Source organism: Natator depressus, chromosome 16 (genome assembly GCF_965152275.1).
Source record: "Natator depressus isolate rNatDep1 chromosome 16, rNatDep2.hap1, whole genome shotgun sequence".
NCBI lineage: Eukaryota > Metazoa > Chordata > Testudines > Cheloniidae > Natator > Natator depressus.
Window position 1 is genome coordinate 1,099,949 of NC_134249.1, and position 20,294 is coordinate 1,120,242.

At 48.9% G+C, this 20,294-nt stretch overlaps 6 non-coding genes across 6 annotated transcripts; 2 read left to right on the top strand and 4 right to left on the bottom strand.

Moving 5' to 3' along the window:
* Positions 1-463: 463 nt before the first annotated feature.
* Positions 464-535, bottom strand: TRNAQ-UUG (transfer RNA glutamine (anticodon UUG)). Its single transcript has one exon. It is a non-coding gene; the product is annotated as a tRNA-Gln (tRNA).
* Positions 536-2,729: 2,194 nt separating this feature from the next.
* Positions 2,730-2,802, bottom strand: TRNAF-GAA (transfer RNA phenylalanine (anticodon GAA)). Its single transcript has one exon. It is a non-coding gene; the product is annotated as a tRNA-Phe (tRNA).
* A 7,613-nt stretch (positions 2,803-10,415) lies between these two features.
* Positions 10,416-10,488, bottom strand: TRNAK-CUU (transfer RNA lysine (anticodon CUU)). Its single transcript has one exon. It is a non-coding gene; the product is annotated as a tRNA-Lys (tRNA).
* A 1,394-nt stretch (positions 10,489-11,882) lies between these two features.
* On the bottom strand, positions 11,883-11,956 carry TRNAT-AGU (transfer RNA threonine (anticodon AGU)). The gene has a single exon. It is a non-coding gene; the product is annotated as a tRNA-Thr (tRNA).
* Positions 11,957-16,043: 4,087 nt separating this feature from the next.
* Positions 16,044-16,115, top strand: TRNAQ-CUG (transfer RNA glutamine (anticodon CUG)). The gene has a single exon. It is a non-coding gene; the product is annotated as a tRNA-Gln (tRNA).
* A 2,651-nt stretch (positions 16,116-18,766) lies between these two features.
* TRNAK-UUU (transfer RNA lysine (anticodon UUU)) lies at positions 18,767-18,839 on the top strand. The gene has a single exon. It is a non-coding gene; the product is annotated as a tRNA-Lys (tRNA).
* Positions 18,840-20,294: the final 1,455 nt, after the last annotated feature.

A 20,294-nucleotide genomic window follows, 5' to 3' on the forward strand; every position in this document is an offset into this window, starting at 1 on the left:
TTTCCCTGTTTGCCATAGAGGAGGTTGATCAGGTGGTTCTGCAGTTTCTTTGAGAGCGTGTGGCACAAGCTGTCAGCATAGTCTGTGTGGTGTGTAGATTGTAATGGATTTTTTACCTTCAGTCCTTTGGGTACGATGTCCATCTGTTTGCATTTGGAAAGGAAGATGACGTCTGTCTGTATCTGTACAAGTTTTTTCATGCAGTTGATAGATTTCCACTCCATACGGCTAAATGCAGTGCCTTGCATAATGACAGGTTTCAGAGTAACAGCCGTGTTAGTCTGTATTCGCAAAAAGAAAAGGAGTACTTGTGGCACCTTAGCGACTAACCAATTTATTTGAGCATAAGCTATCCAGTGGGCATCCATCACGGAAAAAGAACACTCACTCGCATGCATCCAGAGACAGGGAAACCAAGCACATTTTGATCCATGGATTTGCATCAAGCCAACATAGCTCCAGGAGGTCCCACTGAGATTTGAACTCAGATTCCAGGATTCAAAGTCCTGAGTGCTGACCATTACACCATGGGACCTGCTGGTGTTTCTTTTTCTGGACCCCTGTGACTCTGAGCTGGCTGGCTTGCACTCTGCATTTATTGCTTCCCTCAAGCTGCTTCCTCTCACAGGATTCTCTCTCCTCCTCCATCGAATGTAGTCCTGCATTACTGGATCCGCGGATCCTGCCCTGAGTCCCCACATCCCCCTGCTTTGCCTCTGGTCTCTGCAGGCTGCAAAAATGCCAGGGGAGGCCTCTCCTCCCTTCACTCAGTGGTCCCGCTCATATCGGCCAGCTGCAGCCTCATGTCCTGGAACTCGGCCAGCTGTCGCTTGATCCGGTCGTACAGTCATACGCTGACTAGCTCCCCTGCATGGATGCTCTTGTGGAAATCCCACAGACGATGCTGCAGGACTTGGCACTGTTGGTTTCTTTAACTTGTGGTGTTTGCCTGGCCGCCGCAACAAAGCCGCCAACTCCTCCCTCACCAACTCCCACCAATCCCCCTGGTTGCCATAGAACCCTCTGATGCTTTCCCATTCTGCCAGCACCACCAGGCCTAGACCCTCCCCTTTATCTTGCCAGCTCTGGAAGTTCAGCTTCCAATATCCTCTGTCATGGGTCAGGGAATTGCCCACATTGAGGCACATGGTGAGAGCTGCGTGATCCAAACAATCCATTAGCACTACCCTGCACTGGGCTGTCAACGTGTTCTCTTTCATGTAAATCCAGTCAATGCGACTCCTGGCCTGCCCCCACAGAAAGGTGTACCCCTCTGTGGCTGGTGTGAGCTTGGATGAGAGGAATAGGAGGCTACCACCTCACTGGCTCCACTATGGAGAAACAAGTCCTCTAAGCCGACCTTGCTACAGACCTGTGCCAGGTAGTGCTTATTGTAAAAACGTGTCCTCTGACGGTCTGGAAAACAGGACCCGCGGTCCTCAGGCCCTCTGACACAATTAAAATCCCCCCCAACAGCAAACACTGTGCGGTCCAGAGGAAGGGTGAGGCCTCATCTGGAGTACTGTGTCCAGTTTTGGGCCCCACACTACAAGAAGGATGTGGATAAATTGGAGAGAGTCCAGCGGAGGGCAACAAAATGATTAGGGGTCTGGAACACATGACTTATGAGGAGAGGCTGAGGGAACTGGGATTGTTTAGTCTGCAGAAGAGAAGAATGAGGGGGGATTTGATAGCTGCTTTCAACTACCTGAAAGGGGGTTCCAAAGAGGATGGCTCTAGACTGTTCTCAATGGTAGCAGATGACAGAACGAGGAGTAATGGTCTCAAGTTGCAATGGGGGAGGTTTAGATTGGATATTAGGAAAAACTTTTTCACTAAGAGGGTGGTGAAACACTGGAATGCGTTTCCTAGGGAGGTGGTAGAATCTCCTTCCTTAGAGGTTTTTAAGGTCAGGCTTGACAAAGCCCTGGCTGGGATGATTTAACTGGGAATTGGTCCTGCTTCGAGCAGGGGGTTGGACTAGATGACCTTCTGGGGTCCCTTCCAACCCTGATATTCTATGATTCTATGATTCTAAGGGAGCCAGTTCCTTCCATTGATCTTTCCTTTCACACTTTAACTGGGGACCATACACACTAATATAGCGGTAACCAGTGCCATGGAGCACAAAGTCACCAGTAATGCCCTCCTTGGGCATAGCTCCACCACGTTCTGTACTCGCACTGCGAATGTGAAGAACAAGACTCCAGCCCATCATTCTTCCCTGGCCCAGAGGACCAGAAAGATGGGCCCTTCCTCCAATCACCCTCTGCCCATCGATCTGCCCTAAACTCATTAATGTGCATTTCCTGAATGCCCACCATGTCCGAGTCCAGCTGCTCCAAGGCACTGAACAACAAGCGCTTCCTCCTGGGCCCCTCTCCACGTGGACACTTTCACAGATGCCCTTTCCCCAGTACTGCCCTCGCTCAGCTGTGCAGAGGAGCTTTCGTCCCCAGTCCCTGCCCGTCACTGCCCAGCACCCCTTCTGGCACCATCTCCGATGGCCATGCCTCACTGTCTTCCCGCCATATTGGGTTGACCAATAAGTGTGTTGGAAAGACGGCTCCTGTCTCTCATTGTTAAAGGTCAGGTGGGCCAACTAGGGGCAGAAGCCCACACTCTGCTGTCCTGCTGGGGAGCTCAAAATCAGGGACTCACCTCAGGTAAAGGTGCCACTGTGCTCCTAGAAAACAAGCCACCCCTGCACAAAGGAGGAGGAAAGGGCCTGCTAAAGCCTGGGATCAAACCAGAGACCTTTAGATCTTCAGTCTAACGCTCTCCCAACTGAGCTACTTTGGCAACTATATGGCAGTCTTTTGCCCTGCTGCTGCTCTGTCAGGGATGTTTTGTCAGCCAGGGCACACAAAAAGGACGTCGTTGTGAGCGGCCCACGAAGGCAAGACTCGCTTATGCCTCCTTGCTCAGCCTGACTTGCTGCCTCACCCCGTTCCTGCCTGAGTTCCCGGGTTGACCTGGTGGCAGAAGCGGACTGGGGGCCAGTGCACGGGGAGGAAGTTGAGCTGGACCCTGAGCTAGACTAGACCCTGGTGGTGAGAGTCTGGCCACCACTTGCCACCCCACCCTGTTGTCCTGGCTTTCCCACTGGACGTCATTCCGGGAGGGAAGTGGGGCTTCTGCTTCCCCTCCCCGGTTTTCACATCACAGAGGAGTGTGAACAGGAAAATGAATGGCTTCTCCACACTCCCACCAGAGGAACCCGACGCCCTTAGCAGTGGCTGAATAACAAGTGTCTGTTGGGTGACAGGCCTTTCCCTGAGGAGTGGGAACAGCAACTGCCGCCTCCCCCTAAGCTCCAGGTTCATTGTGGGAAATGTTCATTGCCTGGCTGCATGTGGGGAAGCTGCTCCATACTCTGGAGAGCGTCTGTATTGGTCTGTCAACACCCCGTCTTCACTGAGCCAGTCTGATTGAGTCCCAAGTGCCCCCTCCTGTTTGGCAGCTGAGAGTCTATGCACACATCAACCCCCCCGACAGCCCCCTTAGACAGCAGCAGCACTAGCCACCTCAGCACCACAGGGGAACTCAATGCACTTCTTGGGGGGAAATAGCTCCTTGGCATCCAGCTGCTAGAACGAGAGCCAGGAGAGAGCAGTGTCTGGCTCACCCTGGGGGAGAGAAGAGACCTGATGAGTGTGGATCTCCTTCAGTCTCCCCCACAATGCTGGTCAGTTTTATTGTCACTTTTCAGAGTAACAGCCGTGTTAGTCTGTATTCGCAAAAAGAAAAGGAGGACTTGTGGCACCTTAGAGACTAACCAATTTATTTGAGCATGAGCTTTCGTGAGCTACAGCTCACTTCATCGGATGCATACTGTGGAAACTGCAGAAGACATTATATACACAGAGACCATGAAACAATACCTCCTCCCACCCCACTCTCCTGCTAGTAATAGCTTATCTAAAGTGATCACTCTCCTTACAATGTGGATGATAATCAAGTTGGGCCATTTCCAGGACAAATCCAGGTTTTCTCACCCCCCCCCTTTATTTTTTTTTTCAAAAACCACACACACAAACTCACTCTCCTGCTGGTAATAGCTTATCCAAATTGACCACTCTCCCTACAATGTGCATGATAATCAAGGTGGGCCATTTCCAGCATAAATCCAAGTTTAACCAGAACATCTGAGGGGGGGGTGGGGTAGGAAAAAACAAGGGGAAATAGGCTACCTTGCATAATGACTTAGCCACTCCCAGTCTCTATTTAAGCCTAAATTAATAGTATCCAATTTGCAAATGAATTCCAATTCAGCAGTTTCTCGCTGGAGTCTGGATTTGAAGTTTTTTTGTTGTAAGATAGCGACCTTCATGTCTGTAATTGCGTGACTAGAGAGATTGAAGCATTCTCCAACTGGTTTATGAATGTTATAATTCTTGACATCAATTATAACATTCATAAACCATGCACATTGTAGGGAGAGTGGTCACTTTGGATGAGCTATTACCAGCAGGAGAGTGAGTTTGTGTGTGTTTGGGGGTTTGGGGGTGGGAGGGTGAGAAAACCTGGATTCGTGCTGGAATTGGCCCACCTTGATTATCATGCACATTGTAGGGAGAGTGGTCACTTTGGATAAGCTATTACCAGCAGGAGAGTGAGTTTGTGTGTGTGTGGTTTTGGTTTTTTGGGGGGGGCGGGGTGAGAAAACCTGGATTTGTGCTGGAAATGGCCCAACTTGATTTTCATACACATTGTAAGGAGAGTGGTCACTTTGGATGGGCTATTACCAGCAGGAGAGTGAGTTTGTGTGTGTGGTTTTTGAAAAAAAAAAGGGGGGGGGTGAGAAAACCTGGATTTGTGCTGGAAATGGCCCAACATGATTATCATACACATTGTAAGGAGAGTGATCACTTTAGATAAGCTATTACCAGCAGGAGAGTGGGGTGGGAGGAAGTATTGTTTCATGGTCTCTGTGTATATAATGTCTTCTGCAGTTTCCACAGTATGCATCCAATGAAGTGAGCTGTAGCTCACGAAAGCTTATGCTCAGATAAATTGGTTAGTCTCTAAGATGCCACAAGTACTCCTTTTTTTTATTGTCACTGTAATAGTCAGTGCTTCCCTTCAGGGACATCCCTAGGGGGGTGTGGTGCCTGGGACAAATCCCTCCATTTCTGCCCCAGACCCCGCCCCCACTCCACCCCTTCCCCCAAATCCCCACCCCAAAACTTCCAGCCCCTGCTCCACCTCATTCCACCTTCTGCTCCCTCTGCTGGGAGATGCTGGGAGCTGGGGCGGGCTGGGGTCGCTGATACCATTTCTCACCGGTGACTGTGGGTCTGACTCCCGCTGCCCATGTCAGCCCCCCTGCTAGGCCTCTTGGGCCAGCCTGACCCCCCGCCCCGCACCCTAGCCCCACCCCCCCTGGGCTGGCCTAGCATCCCCCCTCCCCCCGCATGACACACACACACAGCTGTCCCTAGGGTACAGTGATTGGGACAGCTGCCACGGGGCCCCCCAAAGGTAGCAGGTTTAAAACAAATGAACAAAAGGAAGTACTAATTCGCACATGGCACAGTCTCCCTGTGGAACTGGTTGCCCTGGGATGTTGTGAAGGCCAAAAGTATAAGAGGGCTAAAAAAAGGACTAGATCAGTTCATGGAGGATAAGTCCATCCATGGCTATTAGCCAGGATGGATAGGGCTGCAACCCAATGCTGTGAGTGTCCCTAGCCATTGTTTGCCAGGAGCTGGGAGTGGATGACCGGGGATGGGTCACTCCATGGCTGCCTGTTCTGGCCATTCTCTCTGAAGCACCTGGCATTGGCCATTGTCAGAAGACAGGACACTGGGCTAGATAGTCCACTGGTCTGACCCAGTCTGGCCATTCTCATGTTCAGATGAGACCTCAAGTCTTGGGATTAGGAATATCTTTCTGTATTATCTCCTGATTATTCTAAATTTACACAAACTTAAAATATGGCTTTAATTGGTGTTTGTGTATATTTTTCTCTTTCTCTAGATGTGAATTAGGTACAGTGCTCCTGTTAGAGAATTTGCAAGTTATCTGCAAAGAGCCTACAGCAGTGATCTCCAACCTTTTTATGCCCAAGATCATTTTTTGAATCTAAGGATAATTCAAGATCTATGCCGCCCCTTCCCCGAGACCCTGCCCCTTCTGCAAAGTCCTGCCCCACTCATTCCATCCCCCCCCCCCCGTTGCTCACTTTCCCCCACCCTCACTCACTTTCACCGGGCTGGGGCAGGGCACTGGAGTTTGGGATGGGGGACTTGCTCTGGGCTAGGGCTGAGGGTTTCGCAGTGTGAGAGGGAGCTCTGGGCTGAATCTGGGGTAGGGTGTTGGGGTGCAGGAGGGGGTGAGGGGTGCAAGCTCTAGGAGGGAGTTTGGGTGCAAGAGGGGGCTCTGGGCTGGGGCAGAGAATTGAGGTGCAGGAGGGGGGTCAGGGCTGGTGCTTGGGGTGCAGGAGGGGGTTTGGGGCGTAGAAGGGGTTATGGGGTGTTGGCTTTGGAAGGCAGCTCAGGGCTGGAGGTTGGGGTGCAGGAGGGGGTAGGGGGTGCTTGCTTTGGGAGGGGGCTCAGGCATGGGGGTTGGGGTCCGGCCTCCCACTGGGCAGCACTGAAATCATAGACCATTGCTTGTGTACAAGGTGGACTGCACAACAATGGGTACGTCCTACCTTACCAAAATTAGAAGAGCCCTGCTCCTTACAACATAAAAGTCTGGCAACCTGTTACTGGGATGAACTAGATGACAGTGCCCCAAAAGTGTATTTTGATAGAAAAAGTTGTGTCTGTGCCATTGGATTAGAGGAGCTTGTGTGGCAAGATAAATACATCTCAGAACCGCCCGTAGAACAGTGTGTGTGTAATAGAACTGTGTTAAAAACGCCCACCGTAACGCTTCACTTCCCAGCTCATGAGGATAACAGAACTAACACACTGGATCCCAGTAATATTTGAGACTTTAACTTCTCTTTGGGGGTCAATTGGACAAGCCTGTATGAACTAATGAAGAGAAATGAACAAATTAGCCAACTGACTGAAACCACACGGACCCAGGTTCAGACACGCAGTTTGGCTATTTTACATCAGGGATTTGAAATATTAAGAGCGTCCGCACAAGCAGAACAAATCATGACGCACCATTGGTGTGATATTTTTAAAGGATGGGCCCCCTCTTGGTCTTCAACTTTAAAAATTATGTTACACCCAATTGTTTTCTTTATTCTGAGAAGCTCCATGTTTGGGGGGAGGGATAGCTCAGTGGTTTGAGCATTGGCCTGCTAAACCCAGGGTTGTGAGTTCAATCCTTGAGGGGGCCATTTAGGGATCTAGGGCAAAAATTGGGGATTGGTCCTGCTTTGAGCAGGGGGTTGGACTAGATGACCTCCTGCGGTCCCTTCCAACCCTGAGATTCTATGTTAATTATAATGTGTGGCATGTGCTGCTGGATGAAAAGACTGTATTTTAAGCTGAAACCACAAGCTCACATTGCTTCACAATATATAGCCTTGAAACAATTACATAAAGTGTGACCCATTCAATACCCCTGGATTGAAGGGTCAAAGGGGGACAATGTAGACCTGATAAATGAAATTGTTTGTAATTGTTCACTTTATTCCTATAACTTCATAAGTAAAGTTTTATTAATGAAACTTCATTCATTCATAAAACTGGGTACCCCAATAACTGACTAATTGACAATTAAGCTGCTTGTTAAGAGCCACAGCTGTTCAGGCCACTGCCCTTGTAAATTTCACTTTCAATCCAATTGCTGCTTAAATCCCTGAAATTTACACTGTTTCAACATTGTAACTTCTGCTCACTGTTTGTCATTCATTATACTTGTCAATAATGTAACGTTTGTTCACTGTTTGCCATTCCTTACACTTGTCCATATTGTAACTCAAACTCCATTTTAACTTGTCCCAAACTCCATTTTAAAATGCTCACTCCATTTTGTAAAAGCTTGCTGTGACCTTCATTTTTGCAAAACCCTGCTGTAATCTTATTAGTGTAGTTTAGATGTGTGAATGAGGTATGGATGGATGATGGAATCAACCTCCAGCCCCAGCCTGTCCTGATGAAATAATTTCAAATACCAATGGCTGAAGATGCAGGGAACAACCCTAACAAAGTAAGAAGAGCCCACCCTAAAAAGAAAAGAACAAAGGTACAATAGAAGGAAGATCAAAGCCAGGTCCTAGGCTGAAAGTCCCATCTGCAATTGACGGGTGATCAATCACACCGAACCCAGAGGCAGCGTGATAAAGCAAGACCTATAGACTCTGGATTCAAACTAAAAGCCGATTAAAAAGATGGGTGAGATGGAAGACTTTGGGTAACGTTCTGCTGCCAACATTGAGGGGCATCAGTGCGTGCCCGACAGAGACCCAGCCCTTCCTCGTGCCCGGCTTTCCTGGCCAGTTAGCCACCACGAGCTACGATCCCAAGCTGTGAAATCAAGCCACGAGCTCAAGCTATGTTGAGGACTGGTAACTATCTACCGGCTGCAGAACATTTGATGTGTGTGTGTGTGTACATAGGTATTAGATATTAGTTATTGGTCATAAATCAAATTGCGTTATAATAAACGTGACAACTTGCCTCGCTCCCTGAAACGATCCTGTGTAGTGTTGTCTGTGTAACAGCAGCACAGGCTACTGTTCTACTGCCCTTTACTCATAAAGTAACAACAACACTTCATTACCCCCCTGCCCCCCCCCGCATGCAAGTGGTTTGTAACCCAACCCCAGCCAAAATCTATCACTCGGGCAAGGCAGCTCTGTTTGCTGGATACCTCGGTAGATTAGGTGTGAATGTAAATACAATCTGGTCCTGAAGCCTTTCCCCCCAGCCCCCAGCTCATCACTAGCTGTCTGGGAGAGATCATTTAGACTTTGCTTACAAATCATCATTTGAAGTTATTAGGTTGGCCAACATCACCGACATGAATGCTCTGACATGGTCATAAAAACAACAGCTGTATAAGGAAGCTAGTCTGTGTTCATACTTCCCAAATCTATTATACTTTTTCAGACACACGTATTTTATCATACACTGTATATGCTTTTACAGTGTGTATTAATATTTCCATTTCAATTCAAAAGTCCAAACAATCACTACATTGGCAATACTCTATGTAATGAGTTCACAAACCTGGATGGGGGGGGGGGTTGGGGAAATTCAGGAGGGGTGTAGGGAAATCCTTGCCTGCACCCTTCTCCAACTGGGGAGCCTGAACCCCGCCATCCTCACCGCTCCTTCGAAGGGAAGCCAAGCGCTGGGTGAGCACCTAACGCTGACGGGGCAATGCTTTCAGGCTCTCCAGGGAGCCCACATCGCTCTGCTGTGGGAGGGAGCCCTCAATATGAAGCAAAAGCTCCAAACATTCCCCATACCCCCAGCCAGATCAGCACTGACACATGAAGGCAGAAACAGAGGCAAGGAGACAGAGCTTTCACCTCCACCACATAAGATGCAGCCAGCCATCTGGGAGGAACCTGCTATATGCCCAGAGGCCTTTATTCCTCCAGCCTGCGAGGACAGAGGGGATGTCAGGAAGTTTCCCCTTCAACCCCACACACAAAAGACCCTTCTTAGGAATGGCAAAATTCTGAAGAGAAAAAGAAAAAAAAACATCAAGAAGGACACCAAAGAGAGAGACTTTTATGATCTTGGGGAATAGTTCAACACCTGACCAGGGACTTGAGCCCTCGACCCTCAGATTAAAAGTCTGAGGCTTTACCAACGGAGCTCGCCAGGCTTATGAAGAAAAAGAGCAAGTTCATACAGAGGAGAAACTAGTCAAGAAAAAGAGAGCAGGAAACAATAGAGGAAACCTGCTACTCTCTCTCTCTATCTCTTCCCAGCCCTAGCCCTGGTCTCCTCCTCCCTCCAGCACCCTGAGGCATTTTGCCAGCACAATGCCCAAGTCAACTCCACCCTCCCCAAACTCTAGAAGGCCCAGCTCATCAACCTGGCCACTCTGACAGCCTCCTCTTCAGCCCTGACCAATAGGGAGGAAGATTGAGTCTCCTTCCCTCAGGCCCACCCTTCAGCATTCCTGGGTAAAGACCTTCACCGCCAAAGTGACTTTGGGCCAGCAGGTCAACCAAGAGGGCTGTCTCCTAGGCCTGGCTGCAGCCCAGCTGCAGGACTCAGAGTAAATCCAGCTCACATCCCTCCCTCCCTCTCTCTTCTCCTCTCCCCCTCCCCTTGACTTTCTCAACACCTGGCCCCACAGCAAACCAGAGACTGGTGCTTTCTGGGCCTGCTCCTGCAGACGTGGGCTTCTATCCTGCTTCTTAAGGACTCAGCAGGAGAAAGGGGCCTTTCCAGGAAATGGCCACAGCTTCTGGGAATCCCTCTCTGGCTCTGGACACCACAAGGAACCATTTGGCTCCTGGCACACAAGGCAACTTAAAAGCTGAGTGCCTGGACAGGGGCTTGAATCCTGGACCCTCAGATTAAGAGCCTGATGCTCTACCACCTGAGCTATCCAGGCTTGCTGACAGGGTCGATCCCTTGCACCACAAGAAGTAAGCCAGCAGGCAAAAGAGAGGCAAAAAAAAGTCCCAGAAACCCCTCTTCTTTTTCTCCGCAGCCACTGCCTTTCAGCAGGATTCCTCCTCCTCCTCCCTCCTGTGCCTCAGTGCGACTAAATCTCTGCACCTAGACAGCCGGCCCATCTGCTGTATCCCAGTCCCCCAGGCCTAAGCCTCCCTGCCCAAGTCCTGCACCTGGCTCCATAGAATTAAGTCTCACATCTCGCTGGGAACTTACTGACGGGAGCCTTAAAGTATCTGCACATGGCCCGGGTGCCTGTTAAGTACCGAGACCTGTGGTGGTGCATCGTTCATGGGAAACTGTCCGTCCATGCCAACGTGCACGGCCGGCATGTGCAGAGCAAAGGTTGCCCCCGGGCGCTGTGTCAGTTTCTGGCACCACTTGAAACTATCGACCACTTTCTGGTGGCTTGTTTTTTTACCCGGCAGGTGTGGGGACTTCTGGCTACATGATGGCAGATGCCAGACTTGGTTGGACAGGATTATTTACAGCTCGCCTGAGGCTTGTTCCTGGATCAAGGAGGGCAAGCCACAGGGCGCCAGCAGAACCAGCTGCAGCAAGGGCACGCTCAGCAGGGACCGCTGTATAGTGGGCGGGTGTCATGGGACACACTGCGCCTGATCGATGCCATAGCAATGTACCACCTTTGGCAGAGCCGCTGTCAGGAGCATCTTCAGCGATGAAGGCAGTTCCCTGCAGCAATGGCTAACTGGGTTTATGTGGCTGTTAACCAGCTGGCTGTGGGTGGAAAAAAAAGTGAGTGACTAACAGAGTGGAGGCGGGTGTGGACTGGGCTCTGGGACCAGGACGAGCCTTGATTCCTTCCTGCTGGTCTTTCTCTCTAGGCAGGACGGGGCTTTCCAGCAGCAACTGGGAGCAGTTGAGTTTCATGTTCAGGCCCGGTTTCAGTTCCTCCGGGTTTCTGCTAAGCACCCAGGACCCTTAGGGGGTGCTCAGTGCACAGGACTGGCCTGGAAACCCTGCGTTACTCGCGACTGCATTATTCCTTTTTTGGTATTTCCAATGGCTTTGTGTCAGTGATTTCATTTTGCTTTGTATAACGGGGTTTTCTGCTGGATCCGATATTTTAATTAACAAAAAAGACAAAAGACACAGGCTCTCCTGTCACAGGAATTACAGTCGAGGCAACCTCCTTGCTAACGCATTTGCCTTTTCATCAGCTCCAGGCTGGTGATTTGATTCTTTCCAACTTTCCTCTGAAAAGAAGCCTTTTCCTTAACAAGCAATTTCTTGGATTGCTGACAAAGGTCTCTTCCGTTTCCTAGAAAGACATTGCAAACTCTGAGCAGAGGAGACAAAAGATAGGCAGTAAGGCACCACTGGGAGTTGAACCCAGGATCTCCTGTTTACTAGACAGGCGCGTTAGCCAGCTTAGCCATGGTGCCTGCCACTGGAAGTATTAGGCAACTGCTCCACTTGATGCTCCAAGACAACACATCCAAATTCCAAATAGTTTTCTGCAAGGCCTCCCCGATGTCAAGCTGCCTGGCTCTCTGCACACAGAAAGCCACATCTGAGGGGAGAGAGGGTTTCTAAGGCACTCTTTTCCTGCTAGCAGCTGTGGTCGCAGCAACCTCGGCTTGACTCTGAGTGACAGTAACCTTTTCATCAGCTCCAGACTTGTCATTTGCCGCATTCCAAGAATTAGCCACAAGGAAGCCTCTCTCTGTCTTGAACAAGCATTTAAAGGATTGCCCAGGAAGGTCTTTTCTGGTTAGAAGAAAGAGATACCAAAAAGGGAGCCCGACAGATACAGTCGTCTCAGCAAGGAAAATCTGACAGGCCAAGCCAGGAGCTCCTGGTTCCTAGAAAGGCTCTTCAGCGAGCTCTTCTGAAAGGTCACTCTCTGGAGGCCTTTCAAGAGCCACTGCCGATGCTCACTGAGAAAGAGATGCCGAACCAGAGTTCTCCACTGCCTCCAGACATGCAGCTATTAGGAGCTCTGGGCACAGAGAGGCCTCTGCTAGCGGAAAAAGGCTTTGGCAGAATGTGACGCTCTGGACCTCAAAGTAGCACCCTGGACCCCCATATTCACAGCTGTGCTATGATTATGATATGCTTTGAACAAAGCATGCCCTGTTAGATATGGTTTAAAAAGTCTTGGTCCATTGAACATCACTATCCTGTTGGATTGCATGTGCTATCATTGTATGTGATACAATGTATGTAAACACCCATTTTTTCATGATTTGTGTGTATAAAAACAAACATCTTCTGTATTTTCCACAGTATGCATCCGATGAAGTGAGCTGTAGCTCACGAAAGCTTATGTTCAAATAAATTGGTTAGTCTCTAAGGTGCCACAAGTACTCCTTTTTTTTTTACTGTATGTGAAGTTATCATGTATTGCTATCTGTTCATTCCTGAAATATGGGGTAAGTGGGAAAGGCCCGCAGCTAGCTTTTCAGTATCAACAAAGGAGCAGCCAACATCAGGACCAACAAGACGTGTGTTGGTGGCCCATCAAGAAGAATCCACGCTCCCAGAGACTTCTCAGTGAGGGCACGGTACGCAATGGGGGCTACCTAACTCCCATGTCCCAGCAAGGGTCTTTCTAGCATCTGAAGATAAAATATAAATGAGGGTTGATTACACCACCAAATGGCCTCTCATCTCTGGTAACGATGCTGGTTCTCCTGATCCCAAAGGACCAAGCCCCAGACCCAGGTCAATATACAAATCAGATCATACCCACAAATCACGCTGTTGCCAATCCTTTAGAATCTAAAATCTAAAGGTTTATTCATAAAAGGAAAAAGATACAGGTGAGAGCTAGAAGTGGTTACATGGAATCAATTACAAACAGTAATGGCAGAGTTCTTTGTTCTGGCTTGCAGCAGTGATAGAATAAATTGCAGGTTCAAATCAAGTCTCTGGAGAACATCCCCAGCTGGGATGTGTAGGGCTCCCGTTTGTAGCAAAGTCCCTCCAGAGGCAGGGAGCAGGATTGAAGACAAGATGGAGATGAGGCATCAGCCTTTTATATTCTTTTCCAGGTGTAAGATCCCCGCTTTGTTCTCACTGTGGAAAATTACAGCAAAATGGAGTTTGGCGTCACATGGGCAAGTCCCTGCATACTTTGCTGAGTCACAGGGTGTATTTGCCTTCTCTCAATGGGTCAATTGTGTAGCTGATGGTCCTTAATAGGCCATCCAGCAGCCTAGGCACAGCTGACACCAACTTGTCTGGGGTGTCACCCAGAAGCATAGCACAATAGTTTGAAATACAGACAGTATAGAGCCAATATTGATAACTTCAATTACAAAAACGATACACATATACCGATAGCATAATTATAACCAGCAAACCATAACCTCGTCTTAGACACCTTATTTGACCCCCTTTATACAAGATTTGGTGCCACTACAGGACTTTGGTTGCAACAATGATCTATACAATCCCAGTTCATGTCAATAACGTCACACCTCCCCCATCTCACACCTGGAAGATCATCCAGAAGAGAAAGACATTGAACTGGGGAGATTGGTCTGAGGCTGAGAGGGAATTCAGCCTGTGTAAGAACTCAAAGCTGCCTGGAACATCCAGTGGGGTGACAAAAGTTATTTGATTTAATTCTTGCTTAGTCTGTTCAAGTTAGAATTTAGACTTTGATCCCATTTTTATTTGTTATGTAACCAACTTTGACCTCTGTGCCTAACACCTCTAATCACTTCAAATCTATCTTTCTGTAGTTAATAGACTTACTTTAATGTTTTATATTTACTAGTGAGTGTCCAAAGAGCTTGGGAAAGTTGCTCAGATTATAAAGTCTGGCGTATGGCCACTTTCTTTGGAGGAAGCGGTGAACTAATTAATGAGCTTGCACAGTTCAAGAGACGTTCTTGAGCAGTGGAAGACGGTACATTTCTGAGGTGCAAGGCTGAGGGCTGGGGAGATGTGCTGGTGTCTCTCTCCGTGTAATTCATGAGTGGCTTACAGAACATTCATGCTACTAGGCTGGGTGTGTCACTGCAGGTTGTTGGCTGAGTGATCGCAGCACCTGGAGGACTTTTGCTGCTTGTCGCTAGCACAGCACTGTAAGAGACAGCCCAGGCTGGAGAGTTAAAGGGACAATTTTCACTGAATATCAGAACTCCCATAGCGGATCAGACCAATAATTAGTGTAGTCCAGTATCCTTCTTCTGGCAGCAGCCAGTGCCAGGGGCTTCTGAGGGAATGAGCAGAACAGGCAATCAGTGAGTGAACCATCCCATCATCCACTCCCAGCGTCTGGTGGTCAGAGGTTTAGGGACACAGAGAACATGGGGAAGCATCCCTGATTATCTTGGCTAATAGCTGATGCACTTATCCGGAGGAACTGATCTAATTTCTTTGTTGAACTCATTTATTGCTTTGCCCTTCAAAACATAACAAACACACATCTACAACCCCAAGAGGGCTTGACAACCACAAGAATCTAAAAACAGGAGTTATACACCCTGAAGTCAAGAAATGTGAATAAAGACATGATATTGTGTTCTTATGGGCCTCTTTGTTCCTGAGCCTTTAGGGTGCAGTAAGCCACTTCCACAAAAGCTGGAGCCTAAACACCTGAATGAATCTTGGTCTCCCCTCCCCCAAACATTTCATAGCCCTAAGGCCATAGCTACACTACAAGCCTATGTTAACGCTCGTTACGTCAGCGTAGACTCGCAACGGTCACTGTGTCACTTGTGTGACCGACTTCCTTGTGCTATTGTAATAAATAAAGAGCTCGCACCCTCCTTGAAGTATGTTGAAGGGAAACCCTAAGGAAATTAAGAGTTTAAATTATCCTCCACGTGTCCCGTGTCCCACTAAACTGAATCCAACCCACAGGTCACTTGGGCAGAAGTATCAGTGTCAGGATGCTCCATTGTTAGCACAGTAAATGAAGCTGCAAAATAAATGATGTTTAAATGACCTCACTCTATATTTTGCAACCCTGTATGAAGAGGTAATAGATACAGACATACACCAGGCAGGGTCGTTTGGAGGCCGAAGACTTTATGCTTCTATCCCATGCCACTGTCAAGTTTTAGCAAATTAGGACAAGTCAGCAAATAAGAACAATGTCAGGTATCAGTAACTGCTACAGGTAGCAAATTCCTATAGGTAGCAGTTTTTGGCACTACTCCTGTGCAGCTCTGCTCCCCAGTTCTTCTTGGGCTCCTGCTCCCACCTTAGCTCGGCCCCACTCTGGCCCAGGTAGTTCCAGCTCACATGGAGGATGGGACCCCCTGGCCTGGTGACTCCCTCATTAGGCTGCCTGGCCTGTCAGTCCAGCTAACTTGGAGCTTTGGCCTCTTTGCATTGCCCCTGGTGACTGTCAGTCTCAGGGTCCTGATTTCCCATTGACCGTTCCCCCTTCTATTGGTATTGGGAACTAGCCAACCAAAAAAACCTCACTAAGATTTAGTATGGGGCCAACAGCCCCCTTACACAAGCCAGCCCCATGAGGGTCACCGACGTCCAGCAAAAGCAGTATAAACTGGTCCCATGGTGTAATGGTCAGCACTCAGGACTCTGAATCCTAAAATCTGAGTTCAAATCTCAGTGGGACCTTGTGTTGGTTTGGGGTAAAGCCCTGGAGCTTGCAGTGCTCACCTTCCCTGTCTCCACTTGTACAAGAGCGAGTTGTTTCTCTCCTGCTGGGTGACTCATGCCCACTTGGTCCAGGTCTTTGATCGGGATGGCTGCAGTTGGTTGGGGATCTTGAACTGACTACCAATGCCTGCAGTCCTGTGGTTTGACCTGGTAGTTGGGATTCTTGCTGCTTCACCTGATGCCTACAAGTTTAGCCCTTGTGCTTGCTGCCACACATTTCCTCTTGCCCACATGGAGCTTGAAGAAAGGAGTGGCAGGGCCAGGCTTCATAGTCAGGGCTATGCAGGAAGGAGGAAAAGTCCCAGGCTGGAGTCCAGCACACCTTTCCTCCTCTGGGCACCTAGAGCAGAGGCAGCTGGTGCTGACAGCTCCAAGGGAAGGCTTAAAAGCCATAGAAGAACCAAAGGTGGGGCAAGAGGAGGGGAGGACCATGCCTATGTGTGGCCAGCAGACAGCCACAAAGACACTTGGCCGGTCTGCTCCCAGCCACCTGGCATGCCAAATACCCACTGAAGGCCACCCACAGACCAGCATGTGGGGCAGCTGCTGTCGCTCTGCGGCCAGCATCAGAAGATGGTAGGAAAGCAGGGCCAGCCCCGCTGGTGGGGCCTCTGACTGTTCCCACTCAAGGTGCTCAGTTTTGCAGTGGAGCAGGAGATTTTTCCCCAAGAGGCTTTTCCCCAGCTGGTGGAGTGGAGGAAAAACACAGTACACCTAAGTAGGCCCAAAACTTTGGTCAAGCTAACTGTGTATATGAAGCCTAAGAAGAGAGTAAGAAAAATTCCATTGTGGGACAATTGCAGCAGCACAACTTAAGAAATGTAACCCTAACAGCTAGAAATTAGGAAAGATCGCTAACCGCAAAAGAACAACCTGTCAATAACAGGAAAAGCTTGTTTTGTTATATTCCAAATAAGGCAAAACTACTGTTAAGGCTCGCATTACATGCCAAATAAGGGAAAGCTCCATTGGTGGAAGTGTGTTTGGCCAATTGTGGTTTTCAACTACATGAACTCCTGTATTTTCTGTTTACGCCAGAGCAGCTCCAGCTGACTCTCCCTGTATGCGCATGCTTGAATAAAGCTGGCCTCGGGCTTGTTCTGAACCAAATACAATGAGTGATTAATTTTCCACCACAGTGAACAGAGAAAGCAGAGAAACACCCGGCTCCCAGGCGCTATTTAGCCCCCTCAAGCACAGGGACAGCCGCACATTTGGAGGAGGGAAACTGCTCTACACACTAGCCCGGGCTGCATCCCATTTTATTTGGCAAGTCAGGAATGGCAAAGGCTAGACTGGACGCACCTGGGCTCACGCCCTAACCCTTGTGATGCCCAAACCCAACTCCTTCCCGGGGGTCTAGCTGAAGCCAGAGCATTGGCCTGAGCAGCCAAGAAGAGGATCCATCCCTGAAGAAAGCAGGACTTTCAACCAAAGCAAGTACAGCCACAAGGAGAGTCAAATCCTGAATCATCTGATCCACAGGGAGATGCCTTATCCATCTGACCACATGATGAGGGAGTCTAAGCACTTCTTTAGAAAAGGCGGACACTGTGTTTCTCGGGTCATCTAGGTAGGGGGCAGAGACTCTCTGGGCACAAGAAATTGAGTTCCCAGCAAGATGTGAGACTTAATTCTATGGAGCCAGGTGCAGGACTTGGGCAGGGAGGCTTAGGCATGGGGGATTGGGATGCAGCGGATGGGCTGGCTGTCTAGGGGCGGAGATTTAGTCACACTGAGGCACAAGAGGGAGGAGGAAGAGGAATCCTGCTGATAGGCAGTGGCTGCGGAGAAAAAGAGGAGGGGTTTCTGGGACTTTTTTTGCCTCTCTTTTGCCTGCCCACTTGCTCTTGTGGTGAAAGGGATAGAACCTGTCAGCAAGCCTGGATAGCTCAGTTGGTAAAGCATCAGACCCTTCGTCTAAGCTTTGAGCCCGTATCCGGACACTCAGGTTTTTAAGTTGCCTTGTGTGCCAGGAGCCGAATGGTTCCTTGTGGTGTCCAAAGCCACGCATGGACTCCCAGAAGCTGTGGCCATTTCCTGGAAAGGCCCCTCTCTCCTGCTGAGTCCTTAAATAGCAGGATAGAAACCTACATCTGCAGGAGCAGGCCCAGAAAGCACCAGTCTCTGGTTTGCTGTGGGGCCAGGTGTTGAGAAAGCCAAGGGGAGGGGGAGAGGAGAAGAGAGAGGGAGGGATGTGAGCTGGATTTACTCTGAGTCCTGCAGCTGGGCTCCAGCGAGGCCTAGGAGGCAGCCCTCTTGGTTGACCTGCTGGCCCAAAGTCACTTTGGCAGTGATGGTCTTTACCCAGGAAAGCTGAAGGGTGGGCCTGAGGGAGGGAGACTCAATCCTCCTCCCTATTGGTCAGGGCTGGAGAGGAGGCTGTCAGAGTGGCCAGGTTGATGAGCTGGGCCTTCTAGAGTTTGGGGAGGGTGGAGTTGACTTGGGCATTGTGCTGGAAAAATGCCCCAGGGTGCTGGAGGGAGGAGGAGACCAGGGCTAAGGCTGGGAAGAGATAGAGAGAGAGTAGCAGGTTTCCTCTATTGTTTCCTGCTCTCTTTTTCTTGACTAGTTTCTCCTCTGTATGTACTTGCCCTTTTTCTTTCTGAGCCTGGCTTGCTCAGTTGGTAGAGCATCAGACTTTTAATCTGAGGGTTCAGGGTTCAAGTCCCTGGTCAGGTGTTGAGCTATTCCCCAAGATAATAAAAATCTATAACTTTGGCATCCTTCTGGGTGTTTTTTTCTCTTCAAGATTTTGCCTTTCCTAAGAAGGGTCTTTTGTGTGTGGGGTTGAAGGGGAAACTTCCTGACATCCCCTCTGTCCTCGCAGGCTGGAGGAATAAAGGCCTCTGGGCATATAGCAGGTTCCTCCCAGATGGCTGGCTGCATCTTATGTGGTGGAGGTGAAAGCTCTGTCTCCTTGCCTCTGTTTCTGCCTTCACGTGGCTGTGCTGATCTGGCTGGCCTGTCTGAGAGCTTTTGCTTCGTATTGAGGGCTCCCTCCTACAGCAGAGTGATGTGGGCTCCCTGGAGAGCCTGAAAGAATTGCCCCATAAGCGTTAAGTGCTCACCCAGCGCTTGGCTTCCCTTCGAGGGTGTGGTGAGGAGGGCGGGGCTCAGGCCCCCCAGTTGGAAAGCGGTGAGTAGGGCGGGGTTCAGGCCCCCCATTTGGAGCGCAGGCAGGGATTTCCTACACCCCCTGAATTTCCCCAACCCTCCCATCCCCGAGGTTTGTGAATTAGTTACATGCTGTGTTGCCAATGTAATGATTGTTTGGACATTTGAATTGAAATTGAAATATTAATACACACTTTAAAAGCATATAATGTGTATGATAAAATATGTGTATCTGAAAAACTATAATAGATTTGGAAAGTATGAACATAGACTAGCTTCCTTATACAGCTGTTGTTTTTTATGACTGTCATAAATATAAAGGGAAGGGTAAACCCCTTTAAAATCCCTCCTCGCCAGAGGAAAAATCCTCTCACCTGTAAAGGGTTAAGAAGCTAAAGGTAACCTCGCTGGCACCTGACCAAAATGACCAATGAGGAGACAAGAGACTTTCAAAAGCTGGGAGGAGGGAGAAAAACAAAGGGTCTGTGTCTGTCTGTATGCTGCTTTTGCCGGGGACAGAACAGGAATGGAGTCTTAGAATTTAGTAAGTAATCTAGCTAGATATGTGTTAGATTATGATTTCTTTAAATGGCTGAGAAAATAGCTGTGCTGAATAGAATGAATATTCCTGTCTGTGTGTCTTTTTTGTAACTTAAGGTTTTGCCTAGAGGGATTCTCTATGTTTTGCATCTAATTACCCTGTAAGGTATTCACCATCCTGATTTTACAGAGGTGATTCTTTTTTTTTACTTCTGTTAAAAGTCTTCTTGTAAGGAAACTGAATGCTTTTTCATTGTTCTAAGATCCAAGGGTTTGGGTCTGTGGTCACCTATGGAAATTGGTGAGGATTTTTACCAAACCTTCCCCAGGAAGTGGGGTGCAAGGGTTGGGAGGATTTTGGGGGTAAAGATGGGTCCAAACAACGTTTTTTCAGGAACCCAGATAAAGTTTGATGGTGGCAGTGGAAATCCAAGGGCAAAGGGTAAAATAATTTGTACCTTGGGGAAGTTTTAAGCTAAG